The sequence below is a fragment of the Eucyclogobius newberryi genome, unplaced genomic scaffold (assembly GCF_026437365.1).
Source record: "Eucyclogobius newberryi isolate DKJ021-1_F unplaced genomic scaffold, fEucNew1.0.hap1 SCAF_1, whole genome shotgun sequence".
NCBI classification, from domain to species: Eukaryota; Metazoa; Chordata; class Actinopteri; order Gobiiformes; family Gobiidae; genus Eucyclogobius; species Eucyclogobius newberryi.
This window is the reverse complement of record NW_027315723.1, coordinates 10,972,535-10,985,986: the sequence shown is the minus strand read 5'-3', so window position 1 is coordinate 10,985,986 and position 13,452 is coordinate 10,972,535. Positions and strand designations below refer to the sequence as shown.

The following is a 13,452-nucleotide window of genomic DNA, read 5'->3' as shown; positions in this document are numbered from 1 at the left end:
CGAGCTATTCATCTAGAGTAGAGAGCATTCCTCCAGGCAATTGAGGATCATCCAGATCTACAGGTCAGCATCAACAGTGTCTGAAACAGTAGCACTCCCTGAGGGGAGTGGAATAATGAGAAAAATATGTGACCAGCAATGAACAGACTACAAGTGAACTAGAATAGTAAATATTGTTTATAGGGAAAGTAGGAAGAAGCAGAGCATTATGTGCTCAAGCTGCCATACTTCCCCCACCAAAGTTTCTCCTAGGGCAGCATAGCTGGGAAACTGTAGTTTTTTATTTCCGTTCCTAACTGGCCTGACCATAAGCGACTTCAAAGAGGAAGGTTTTAAGACTTTTCTTAAATGAAGAGACTGTGTCTGCCCCTTCTTTTTTTTTAAATCTGGAAATCAAGTAATCACACAATTGTGTGTGCCAATACAAAATAATCAAGCACATTCTTACACACTATTTTCAATCAAAATACCAGTGAGTGAATTAATGGAATATTGATAAAGTTATTGCTGAATGAAACAGTCAAGCTCCTGGTAGTTGACCCATAGTTACACTGTGGACTTTTAATATGAATGATGTTCAATGTAAGGTGTTCACTGTAAATCCCAGTAACTATAACAGAATAATAAGGAACCAAGTGACCATTTTGTTGTTGTGAGTTATTGTTTATTGACTATAAAAATCTAAATTTTATTCCCATAAGCAGTTTAAAACTGTGTTAGAATTGGATATTGAAAAAGACATTGGCATCATGTCCGACATGTATTGCACTCAAAGTCTCAAATGTAGGGTCGATAATTACAATAACAGCAATAGTTTGACCACACTGTTATAATGACAATGCTGTCATTTTGACTTGATTCAAGAATTATTCTATTATCTGGTACATATTACTATCCCAGGAATAATGGGTTAAATGCCTGGTGTACACTGACTGCGGTTCAGGCTTCATGTTGGTCCTGCCTAACTTGGACAGAGATTAAAACTATTGCACCCTGTTACACTGCAGGTCTGTGGAAAGAATCCAGACACTGCAGTGGTCTAGAGGGGTTTCAGGTCATTACACCAGTGATATAATGCGGGTCAGTGTACACCTAGATTGTATCTACTATAAGCAAATTATAACTTCAATAACATTAACAAAAATATATGTTATGTACATGTATAGTAAATATGTATATATGTGAAAGGGCTGAAACGGTTTCAAAGAAAAGCTCTCACTCAGACTGGACCCAGTTGTGTTGGAGCGGTATTCTCTGACTTTGATTGCCGCACTTCATGTGATAACTATACATTTATATTGGAAAAAAAGCTTTCAGAGGGCTGTGGAAAGATTCTGGCACGTTCACAGGAACAACCGCAGTGCTTGGTTGGCTCTTTTAATGATCTGTAATTCCTGCGGTCACTGTACTGAAGCAGCATCATGTGCAGTCTGAGCTCAGGGTTAGCCTCACTGTAGGTTTATCACAAGGAATAACCTGCCAAACCTCACAATATGTTCTTTTTCATGATTGGTTAATCTCTGGTGGTTAATTGGTTAGTTTTAATTTACCACTGTGGCTTTAGTGTTTAAATGAATTGCATTTATATGTTGTTAAGTTTTTTATTTTTTTTTATTCCACAATGTCTACAGCCACATCCCTGTGGAGTAAAACCTTTCATTTATTTCTCTAATGAATATGCACTTTGTGAACTAAGCCTTTGTGTTTTACCCAGCCAAGGTCACATTGCTTTTCCGTGTGTTAAAATTTCAGCTCAGACGGGCTGTGTCCCTATTTAACATGAACAGCATCTGCAAACCCTCTACTGTGGTGGCATTACGCATTTCTCTGTAGAATCCGCACATGATGGAAATGATCATATATTTCAGCAATCATGAAAGAAGGGGCTAGTTACTGTGTGACTTATTGAGGTGAGCTGAAGAAAAACCTGAATTGCCTCCAGTTTGGCATTCAACCTATTGCATTTATACAAATATGTATTGACACTTTTATTGTAAGCAGGAACAATCTAGACAAAGCAATAAATAACATATCCGTGGAGACTTGAAAATGTTCTTAACACTAAACAATTTATTCAGAAGGCCATAGAAAAACATAGATGATTTTGGCAATTGAGGATCCTTTTTTTAACCATGGCAAAAACACATATTAAATCCCCAAATTGTTTCAACATCTGTCAATTTATGTGTAATTTTTAACAACTATTAGCTCTAATAAATGTAGTTACCTCCCATTCATTCCTTCCAACCAAACTGACAGCTTCAAGGCTTGTGCTGCATCTTCTTCCTCCCATTTAAACTCATATGGGATTAAAGTAAAGGGGATTCTCTACTCTGACTATTTCTCTAATCTCCTTAACAATGTGCTGCTGCCAACCTCCCGGACCAAACCACTGCGACAATTCTCCCCTAATATTATCCACTATTCCTCCTTCTCTCCCGGCTGCATAATTCTCTTTGTAAAAAAATGCCTATGAACCTCCATACATCTCCATGAGAAAGTGGAATGAATCAATGTGCGGTAAATTACTTTTAAGGAGAAGATGGAAATGCAGTTGTAGAAATTATAAAGATATTTCTGAGTCATTTGGAAGTAATGGGGAGTATAGTAGATACATCCTGTTGCAAAGGCCACCCAACATAAATCTGGATAGGAGTCAAAATTGGACAAAATGTAACTTTAATTTAGCATATTTGAGGCTTGAGTGCTCTATTTGTACCTTCCCAAGGCTCTGTACTTACTCGCAATTTAGATTATTGGCATTAAAGTTTCCCAAAAAATAAAACGAAAGCACAAAATAAAAGCACTGGAAATAAAGATCAAATAAAGAATCAGTTGCCTGATACAATGACTCAGTGACTCAGGACTATGAAGAGGCGGGCGAGCAGCAGAGAATTAGATTTGAATGATAGCTAATTTGATGAAGTTTAAAAAAAAAAAAAATCATATATAGTATTTAACATAATTAATAACATGGTTGTAAACCTTTTTTGTTTTTTTACAGAATGAACAAATGCTCTTCATAGCTAAATAAATCTGTAAAAGTTACTGTCCTGGGCACTTGGATTTGTTCTTCATCTTCCACCTTCACCATCGAGGACACCAATCGCATTATAGACTACTACTATCTACATAGGCCAAGCTTTCACTGGGCAGGCTGCCATTGTACCTAAAGGCACAGAAAACCGAGTCAACACTGAAGTGACTCCTTTGGTGCCAGCTCATTTGGATGTGGGTACTGCTGCTGCTGCTGGCTTGTTCTTTCTACGGGGCGATGACAAAAGTCTGTGAAACACTCATGCATAATCACGCCTTGAACTTTTCACTTCCAACTGTACTCTGACTCAGCCACTCGTACGTCCACACTGCAGTGATGAACATGAGGAAGCAGTGATATAATGACAAAGGCAATGGCAAGGCAAGTTTATTTGTAGAGCACAATTCGTACAAGGCAATTCAAATTGCTTCACACAACAGGAAAAAACGCTTTCAAATCACACAGACATGACAGAAATCACAAAACAGTTCAAGACCTAAAAGAGAAAAGTGCAAAGAAAGTCCTTTCAGTCATATGCACACCTCAACAAAACTGTTTTTAGCTTAGATTTGAACATTGTCAGAGTAGAAGCCTGTCTCACATCTACAGGAAGACTGTTCCAGATTTTAGCTGCATAAAACTGAAACGCAGATTCCCCATGTTTTGTCCTGACTCTGGGCACCAGCAGGAGGCCGGTCCTGAGGTCCTCAGAGTTGTTAGTGCCCAACGGTGACTTATTGAATTATCCTTGCCTATTTATTTGTTACCAGAAGATGCCTTTTTCTTAGAGTGAAAATATTGATTGTTTAGGAACGCCAGAAAACGCACCTTTGGAATCCCTAATTAGACATAGAAACACAGGTACTCCAGGAATGTTGCAGTGCTTTGAAGTCAGCCCGCTCTGGGATGATGTGAAGAAATAAATAATAAAAAAATAGACTGCTTCTTGGGGGAATTTAACTTCAATATCAGGCATTTCTATGAGCCCTGGGAGACATGTTTAATGGTATATAATTACTCCAAACTGAAGCGCTGGTGCACTGTTGAAAAAAGAATAGCACACAATAAAATATAAACCAACTTGCCAGAAATTCCCAAAGAGGGGCCATCCGTGTTATTTACTACTTTGAAAATATGAGTTCTTTTGAAGGAAGGGAATGCCTTCATCTGCGCTGCAGGTATCCTGTTATAGAAACTTTCTATCAGTCGCACAGAAACACATGAAAGTTTGTCTGCAGGCTAGGCCAATGGGAATGCACTGCTTAAGTACAAAATTAGTACAAAGTAATAGTAACTTCCTTCATATACGGAAGAAGATATTTGACTAAATATACTCCTGGCGCCTAATGTAGCTTCCATGCTGTCACAGTGTGCACAAGCTGAATTAATGCGGTGAGGAAACATTGCGGAGACAAGCTAATCTTCCTGGAGCCTGCTCAAATCCACCTTTGTTTGAATTTCCACATTGAGAGTCCTTTAGCACCTTTGAAATTGAACGCTTGTTTCATTATAATTCTAAGTAGCATTGTGGAAGGTAACTTTGTTGTCAGCACTCCTCTCTCCTCAGGGATACCCCAAGGCTCCATTCTAGGCCATGTGATCTTTGCATTCCCATCTGGATTAATTTCTTCCAACAAGGCCCAGGTCTAGTTCTATTTCATCCCTACTGACCGCCAGAGCCGGTGCATAAAGCACTGGATGATCATCCTTGCGCATACACAGGTCGAGAATTAATAACAAAAAAGTCACCTTTGACCCCCCGGTGGCTCACGTGAGTCTATATAGTCACGTGACACCGGGAGCTCAGTCCCTTTTCACCTTCTCGCATGCAGGTTGTATACGTGGTTGTTCGGCTAATATTGCTGTTTTCCCACAAAGTTGGTTCGTTTTGCCGCTTGTAGCCTGTTAGCCCTGTGACTGTGATACATTCGGTGCAGCGAGTTCGCTCGCCCTCCTGGGGCTGCACAAGCGTGTCGGACCTGTTGCAATAGGAGGTATATTTACGTTGTTTTCTACGACTGGTAAGTACCCCTTTAATGCATTTCGCCGTAGCCGTGCGCTCGGTAGTTTTTTTTTTAATTTGAACCGTACAATCGTACCCGGTTCTGTGTTTATCTGTGCTAAAGCCAGTTGTTTGGTTTACTGATACAAGTTCTAACTATAGCCGTGTTCGGGTCATTAGTTCTGAACTGCTTTGTTTTCAGCCAGTTACACACCAGCGGTGGCGTTTTCGGCTCGACCTGGTTGTTACCTGTAGCTGGTTTTGTGTTTACATTGGGTCATTAGTGGCGTGCTCAGCTCAGTCTGATCCCGCGCGTCTCATTCACATAGCGGGTCATTAGTGGCGTTCCCTGCTCGACCTGACCCCGCGGTGTCCCCTCATTAAGCGGGTCATTAGTGGCGTTCACTGCTCGACCTGACCCCGCTGCGCCCCTCTTACCGGGGTAAGTAAGAGGTTTTAAATCTTAGAGTCGCTAGTGGCGTTCCGCTCGACCCGACTCTATTGGCTCCGGTCTTATCATGCTGGAGTCCCTGTGCTGCCGGTCCTGCCTGGCGCCGCTGCAGCCTGACGATGGGCAGGATCTCTGCCCTGCTTGTCTTGGAGTGGATCATCTTCGGGAGGCACTCTCCGATGATGCTTGCTCCAACTGTTCGGTTATGCCCCGGTCTGTGTGCGCGTGGCGCGCTTGGTGGCTTTCGAGGACGCTTCAGACTGGTTGTCTGTGGCGCCTCCGAGTCAGTTACCAGCTGGCCAGACTGGGGGCCTCAAGCGGCCGTCCACGGCTACTCAAGGCGGCCCCCCATTTAAGAAAAAGGGCCCCGGGAAGTTAGCGGCTCAAGTGAACATCTGAACTGGCCCAAATGCGGGCAGTTATCCAGACTCTCCAGACTGATGCCAGTCGTGTGGTGGCACAACGGCATGAGGGGCATGGCACAGCCTCAGTATATGATGACGTCATATCTGTGGCTGCTTCAGACACGCAGTTTCAGCTGGAGTCTGACCTTCTGAGCTCCAGAGTTTCAGAATCTGGCTCACTGGCCTCTGCCGGCTCTCAGAACGACAGTGATGACACTGTCACAGCGGCTTTGCGGACGGCACTTTCCCGCTTAAAGCTGGATGTTCCGCGGGATGAGGCGGCACCCTCGAGCGCCTTCTTAGTTTCAGCTGGAGTCTGACCTTCTGAGCTTCAGAGTTTCAGAATCTGGCTCACTGGCCTCTGCCGGCTCTCAGAACGACAGTGATGACACTGTCACAGCGGCTTTGCGGACGGCACTTTCCCGCTTAAAGCTGGATGTTCCGCGGGATGAGGCGGCACCCTCGAGCGCCTTCTTTCGGCGCCAGGCTGCAGCGTCCCACTTTGCAGTTCCTCCCTCGGAGGAGTACATTAAGGAACTGCATGCCTGTTGGACAGACCCAAAGGCATTTTCGAGGCCTACTTCAGATGACAGGGTTTTGGCACTGATGCAGGATCCTCAGAAGCTTGGCCTGGGACATATGCCGGCAGTGGAGCCGGCTATTGCCTCCCTCATCGTCCGCCCAGAGGAGACTTTACGGACTAATGCCCGGTGTCCACGACCACAGTGCCGGGTTACAGACTACCTTCTGTGTAAGGCGTACGACATGGGAGTTCGTATGGGTCGCATTGGGAACTCATTGTCTCATTTAATGCTTGGCCTGTCGGTTTCCCTTGAGACGGTGCCAGTGGACCAACCAAGACATGGGCTGGTTGATGCCTCCTTGCAGGCTTTTGCCCTCATGTCAAGGGAACTAGGGCGACTGCTCTCTACATTAGTGCAAGCTCGCCGCCAAGTATGGCTGGCACAGTCTCCGCTCTCTGAGGCCAGTAGGAAGACCTTGAGGGGTGTTCCAGTTCTTCCGGGAGAACTATTTGGCCCGGCCGCCCTGGAGGCTCTAGAGCGCACGGCCCAGGCTTGCCGTACACGGCAACAGTTGGCGGGGCTTCATAGGCGGGGGTCTCATCGACCGGCTCAGGCCGCCCCTCCCGTTTCTTCACGGAGATATACACCACCGCCCCATCATGACTCAGACTTGCAACAGGCCTCAAGATTTGGATTTCGTCCGTCCCGTGCATCCCGTTCCTCACAGCCCGGCCGTGGCCCCCACAAACCCGGGCGGGGTCGAGGGGCCTCCAGATGAGGCACCAGGGCCGGCGGTAGGACATTTTTCCCCAGGACAGCTGGAGTACTGGACGGCTCACTCCCCAGATATTTGGGTTCTGGCCACGCTGTCCGAAGGGTATCGTCTGCAGTTCCGCTGCCGGCCTCCTGTTCCTGGTCGGATCCGAATGACAGTTATTCAGGATTCGGCCAAGGCGCAGGCGCTCTCTCAGGAGATTCGCACCTTGCTGGACAAGGGGGCGATAGTTCCTGTGGACCCCCTGCTGGATCCAGGGGGCTTTTATTCCCGTTATTTTTTAGTACCCAAGAAGACGGGCGATTTACGCCCAGTTCTGGACCTCAGGGGTCTAAATATGTTTTTAAAGGTACTCCCTTTCAGAATGTTGGCGGTCAGACAAGTGCTCCAGGCGATCTCCCCAGGCGACTGGTTCACAACAGTAGACCTGAAGGATGCATATTTTTATGTCCCCATTGCACCGCCACATTGGAAGTTTCTCCGCTTTGCTTTCCGGGGAGAACACTTCCAGTTCAGGGTCCTGCCATTCGGGTTATCTCTGTCCCCTCGAGTGTTTACAAGGTGCGTCGCTGCAGCCTTGTCCCCCTTGCAGGCCCAGGGGTTGCGGATTCTGCCCTATCTGGACGACTGGCTCATTTGTGCGCCCAGCCACGAGCAGGCGCTTCAAGATACAGAGACTTTGCTCAGGCACGTGGCCAACTTGGGGCTGCGGGTGAACTTGGCAAAGAGCTGCCTTGTGCCGTCACAGGTAGCAACTTTCCTCGGCATGGTCCTCGACTCCCATACAGCGACTGCACGCCCTTTGCCCAAGCGGATGGACGATATTTTGGGAATGTTGCGGGACTTTCGACAGGGGAGTTCTCTTCCCTACGTCTTGTTCCTAAGCCTCTTGGCCAAGCTGACTGCGGCCGCAACGGTGGTTCCTCTGGGGCTGCTGTCTTTGCGCCCCCTTCAGATGTGGCTCAACAGCCTACACCTGGACCCCACACGTCAGGATCACAGGCGGCAGCGGCTACCCGTATCTCCCCAATGCCGGGTGTCTCTATGCAGGTGGCGGAACGAGGCCTTTATGACACAGGGCGTTCCGCTGGGGCCTCTTCCTTCCAGAGGTTGTGTACACCGACGCATCCCTCCTAGGCTGGGGTGCGACATGGCAGGCACGGATGGTGCAAGGGTCATGGTCCCAGAGGCAGAGCAGGCTGCACATCAATGTGCTGGAGTTCTTGGCTGTCGAGCTAGCGCTACGCCATTTCTTGCCACACCTGCGCGGCCGTCATGTCATGGTACGGTCCGACAACACCAGTGTGGTTTTTCACATAAATCACCAGGGCGGCACTGGGTCGGTGACCCTGTTCAGGATTGCACAACGGGTCCTGACTTGGGCTACCCCGCGCCTTGCCAGTCTGAGCGCTGTTCACATTCCGGGGGTTTGGAATGTGTCCGCGGACTTCCTGTCTCGCCATCGGCCGCTGCCGGGGGACTGGCAGCTTCACCCGGAGATGGTGAGGGACATTTGGGAGACCTTCGGCAGGGCACAGGTGGATCTTTTTGCCTCCCGCGACGCGACACACTGCCCTCAGTGGTTCTCGCTGGCGGACAGGGCCAGCCCACTGGGTCAGGACGCACTGGCTCACGACTGGCCGAGGACGATGCTTTATGCATTTCCCCCATTCCCCCTGATTCATCAGACGCTTCTCAGGGTCTTTCAGGAGGGCCACAGTCTCCTGCTTGTGGCCCCGTTTTGTCCAGGGAGGACATGGTTTCCTTTGCTGCGCAGGCTCTGCTGCGGCACAGCGAGACGTCTCCCCCCCCAGGCGGGATCTCCTCTCTCAACTAGGGGGTCAGATTCTGCACCCCAATCCCGAGCGCCTGAAGCTCTGGGTATGGCCGCTGCAGGGCCCGGCCTGACCTTCTCGAGGTACGCCGGGGAGATTGGGAACACAATAAGCAATGCTCATGCCCGGTCTACCCGTCTTCTGTATTCCTGCAAGTGGAAACTGTTTGACGCCTGGTGTCGCAAAAGCGGGGAGGATCCAGTGCATTGTGCTGTGTCAACGGTGCTCGCATTCCTGCAGGAGCTACTTGGCCAGGGGCGCTCTCCATCTACCCTGAAGGGTGCTCGGCGTTTGCATCCGCCGGCCCGGTCTGTGGCCCCGGCGTGGGACCTGTCCCTGGCGTTGCGATCCTCTCCATTTGAGCCTCTGTCGCAGGTTGACCTTAAATGGCTGTCAATGAAGACGGCATTCCTTCTGGCGATGGCCTCTGCGAAGCAGGTGAGTGAGCTCCAGGCTTTGTCCGTGGCAGACTCCTGTTTTCGTTGGCACCCCGACAACTCTGGGGTTTCCCTTTGGCCGAATATAGATTTTGTTCCAAAGGTGATTTTGTCGGAGGGGCACAACCGGCCGCTACAACTTGCACGTTTTGGTGCGGGATCTGCCGCCGAACAGCTGTGTCCTGTCCGTGCGCTTGAGGCATATGTGCGTGCTACAGCGTTGATACGCAAATCTGAGAGCCTGTTTGTTTGTTTTGCCTGGCCCGCGCAAGGGCCAGGCTCTGTCCAAACAGCGTCTCACGCGCTGGATTGTTGATATAATCACGGAAGCCTATACTCGACAAGGGTGACCGTTGCCGTCCGGGGTGAGGTGCCACTCCACAAGGGGGCTCTCAACTTCGTGGGCCGCTATGAACGGGGTGTCCTTGGACGTGATCTGTGCGGCGGCCTCTTGGACATCCCCGAATACATTTGCAAGATTCTACAGAGTGAATGTGGTTTCTCCACAACCGCTGGAAGAGGTTCTCCGGCAACACTCTTCTGCGTCCCATTGAGGTATGGTTTTGTCTATTCCTCGGGACCCTGCTGGTATTCGTCATCCAGTGCTTTATGCACCGCCTCTGGCGGTCAGTAGGGATGAAATAGAACGAAAGTTACGACTGTAACTATGGTTCTATGAATCCCAGATGACCGCCAGAGCATCCGGTCCCTCGGAATTCTCGTGCTTTGCGAGAAGGTTTCCAGGGACTGAGCTCCCGGTGTCACGTGACTATATAGACTCACGTGAGCCACCGGGGGGTCAAAGGTGACTTTTTTGTTATTAATTCTCGACCTGTGTATGCGCAAGGATGATCATCCAGTGCTTTATGCACCGCCTCTGGCGGTCATCCGGGATTCATAGAACCGTAGTTACAGTCGTCACTTTCGTTTTCTCTTCCACCTTGTAACTCTCAGCCTGGAAGTACACATCGGTGAATGCCTCCGAGACAGTTGGAGAGCTGCCTACTAGCTCAAACTCTGCACAGAGAGCAACACAATTTATTTTCTTTGGGGATTTTTGAGGTATACTCACAGCTCCATGCCTCATTCCAGCCCATATAAAATATGTGTGAGTCTGATTGCTGAACTTGAATAATTTACTATAATAATTGTATGCTTTGACTTCCCTTTGGTGCAACGGTCTAATTCTCTGCTGACTTGAGACCAGCACAAAGGTAATTTGAAGGAGAAAAATAACTAAACTAGAAAGGTGGGGCAAAGACTTTGTTATTAAGAGTCTGATTACTCTTAACAAAAATTAAAATATGTAATATGTCGGGTGCCCCGCTCACAGTAAGAAAAGAAATGCATATATATTTTTTTCAATTAAAATGCCTGCAGTTTAATAAATGCAACACAAGTGTGTTTAATGCTATAGTGTGGAACATTCCAGTTAAGGTAATAACAGCTCCATGGAGAGAATCAGGTGGCAAAGCGTCAACCACATTCAGAATCCAAATGTATCAAATATGGTACTAACAACAGCTGAATTAGATAAATTAACAATGCAATGTGCAATAAGGCAAACAGTAAAAAACAGGTCCAGGTATTTGAGGAGCTTCTAACTTAAATTAGTGCGTATTATATTGTACATAGTGGTGCAAGTAATTTACCATGGCAATCAATCAAAAGAGAGAAGCATGAAACACTGCATTCAGAACTGCAGTTTTTGGATACTTTCTTACAATATGTTGTCTACCATTTTCACTTACGTTGCTAAAACTGTTTTCTTCAGACCTCACATTTGCTTAGCACACCCCCAACAAATCTCCAAACACCACAGCCAATCTCAATCCTCAACACCTTCATATTCTCCCTCACATCCCTCCTGGCTAACCTTAACTGATGCTATCAAATTCAGCAGCCAGGATCGGCACTGACAGTACCCTATCCAAAAGGTCCTAATCCTTTCCATCTCACCACATAACCAGGCGTCTCCGCGGACACAAGGAGATATTTAGCACTTTCTACCCCCTTCTGCTGACCTGTTCATTGGACAATCTGTCTTGACCCTCTGCCTCGGCGGGCTCCTCCACAGCCCCACTGGCTCCAGTCTGCAGTCTGCGCAATGGATTTTTTCAACAAAATTTTCATTTGTTGTTCAGCTGTAACAAGGGATAATTTGATATCACATTTATTATGATCTGATTCAAAGCCAATTTGAAGAAAAAATACATACCGGTACTACAACTGAGTACATCGCCTCTCCTCTATTGCAGACTCACTCGTTTTTTGTATGGTAGAGAGAACATGTTTTATGGAGAGAACATTCTGGGTTATCAAAGCCTATCACCCATCTACGATGACTGCATTACACAACAAAGATGCTCTATGGTGGACAAACTGTAAAAGTATATGAAAGTCGTTCAATCATAAGCACCAAACTCATAATAATGTGTGTACATTTCATATGTAAAAATACAAATATATTACTGTAGCTGCTTTAAAATCCATAATAATTTCTACACATTTACCCTTTGCCCAAAATAATTCTTTCCGAGCATCTATCTAGAAACACAACACAAGTTATTTACGTTCATGAAATAAGTTTAGAATAATTGGCATGCAGTAAATGTGATGTCTTTGGCCTCCTGGGGGTCATGTGTTAATCCTATCTTATTTTCTTTCTATTTTCCAGTGGTAAAGAAAATATAAATACTTACAGTTAAGGTATTTCCATTGCAGATTAGGTTTTAGCAGCCTATTTTGTGATGGTAATCCATAGGTGGAGAAAGAGAGGGAATAAGAATGCAAAAGTTTCCCTGAGGTGTGGGGAGTGGAACACATGACAAGTAACCTGTTATTATACACTACCTGACCAAAAAAGAAATTACTTCGGAAAGAAAGGGGCCCACACTCTAATATATTGTAGGCCTGTCTTTAATTACAGCACAACGGCATAGTTTCAAAAGGCTTTTGCAATATTAAAAGATTTATTTCCATCCAGTGTTGCATTATTTGTCACCAGCTGATCTTGTATTGATGATGGGAGACAGTGACCACTGCACAAAGCCTTCTTCAGATCTTCCAAAAGATTCTTAATGGGGTTCAGATCTGTAGTAAATTCATTTCTGCTTCTCTTTGCCAATGATTTGACTCTTCTCAAGCATACTGACATATTTTCCATGACCACGGGATTAGTCGTTCCACGTGGTTGTTTCAGAAATGAGAAGTAACTCACTGCATCGGTTGGGTTTAAATACCGTGTTGCAGCTAAAATAACATCACCCATAAAGCACTTTTCCAGTAGGAGAATCGTATGTACTGTGTTTAAACTGAGTCCAAGTGTCGCCTTTTTATTTTTTTGGAAAGGCATTATTTAATACTCTAGTCTTACTACTGCTGGTAACTTCCAAAACAAAAAGGTAATTCTACTGGATAATGTTTGTATAATTCCAATAGCCACATCAGAGGTCAACACTATATTGGTCCTTACAGTAGAATTTATTTTTAATTTCCTCAAAGGTGTTATTTTTCTCACCACCAGTTTGTTGCCATAGAGTTGTAAATTTAAGAGCATATTGTCATTCCCCGATTTGAGTCATATTTTCATGATTCAAACGACTGAACTTTTGTCTGCCTTAGTACACCAGTCATTTACGTCAAATTGAGTTTGTTATTGTTACTTTATTTTGTTGAATGATTTGTTAAACTGTACCTTGCATTTCAATGGTACGTCATTTATTGAATTTCAGTGTTTCGTCATCAACTGCCACTTGACTTGTGTAAAACTATTATGGATATTTACCACAGGTTCTGTCCCAAACTAAGTGAAAATAATTGGAAAAACGTGAAAACCTGTCAAAGCAACATTAAACTGGAACCATCCAACTCTGAATTTCTTTTTGGAAACATTTCAGTATCAGAGTTAGAAAATATACTGCAATACACAGCTCATGTTTTTTTTTTTTTTTTGACTTGACAGTTGAAAGTTACAAAATGGACCTT

General features: G+C 45.9%; 1 pseudogene; it reads left to right on the top strand.

Annotated features, from left to right (window-relative positions):
* Positions 1-5,899: 5,899 nt before the first annotated feature.
* Positions 5,900-9,101, top strand: LOC140363286 (uncharacterized; annotated as a pseudogene).
* The last annotated feature ends 4,351 nt before the right edge of the window (positions 9,102-13,452 follow it).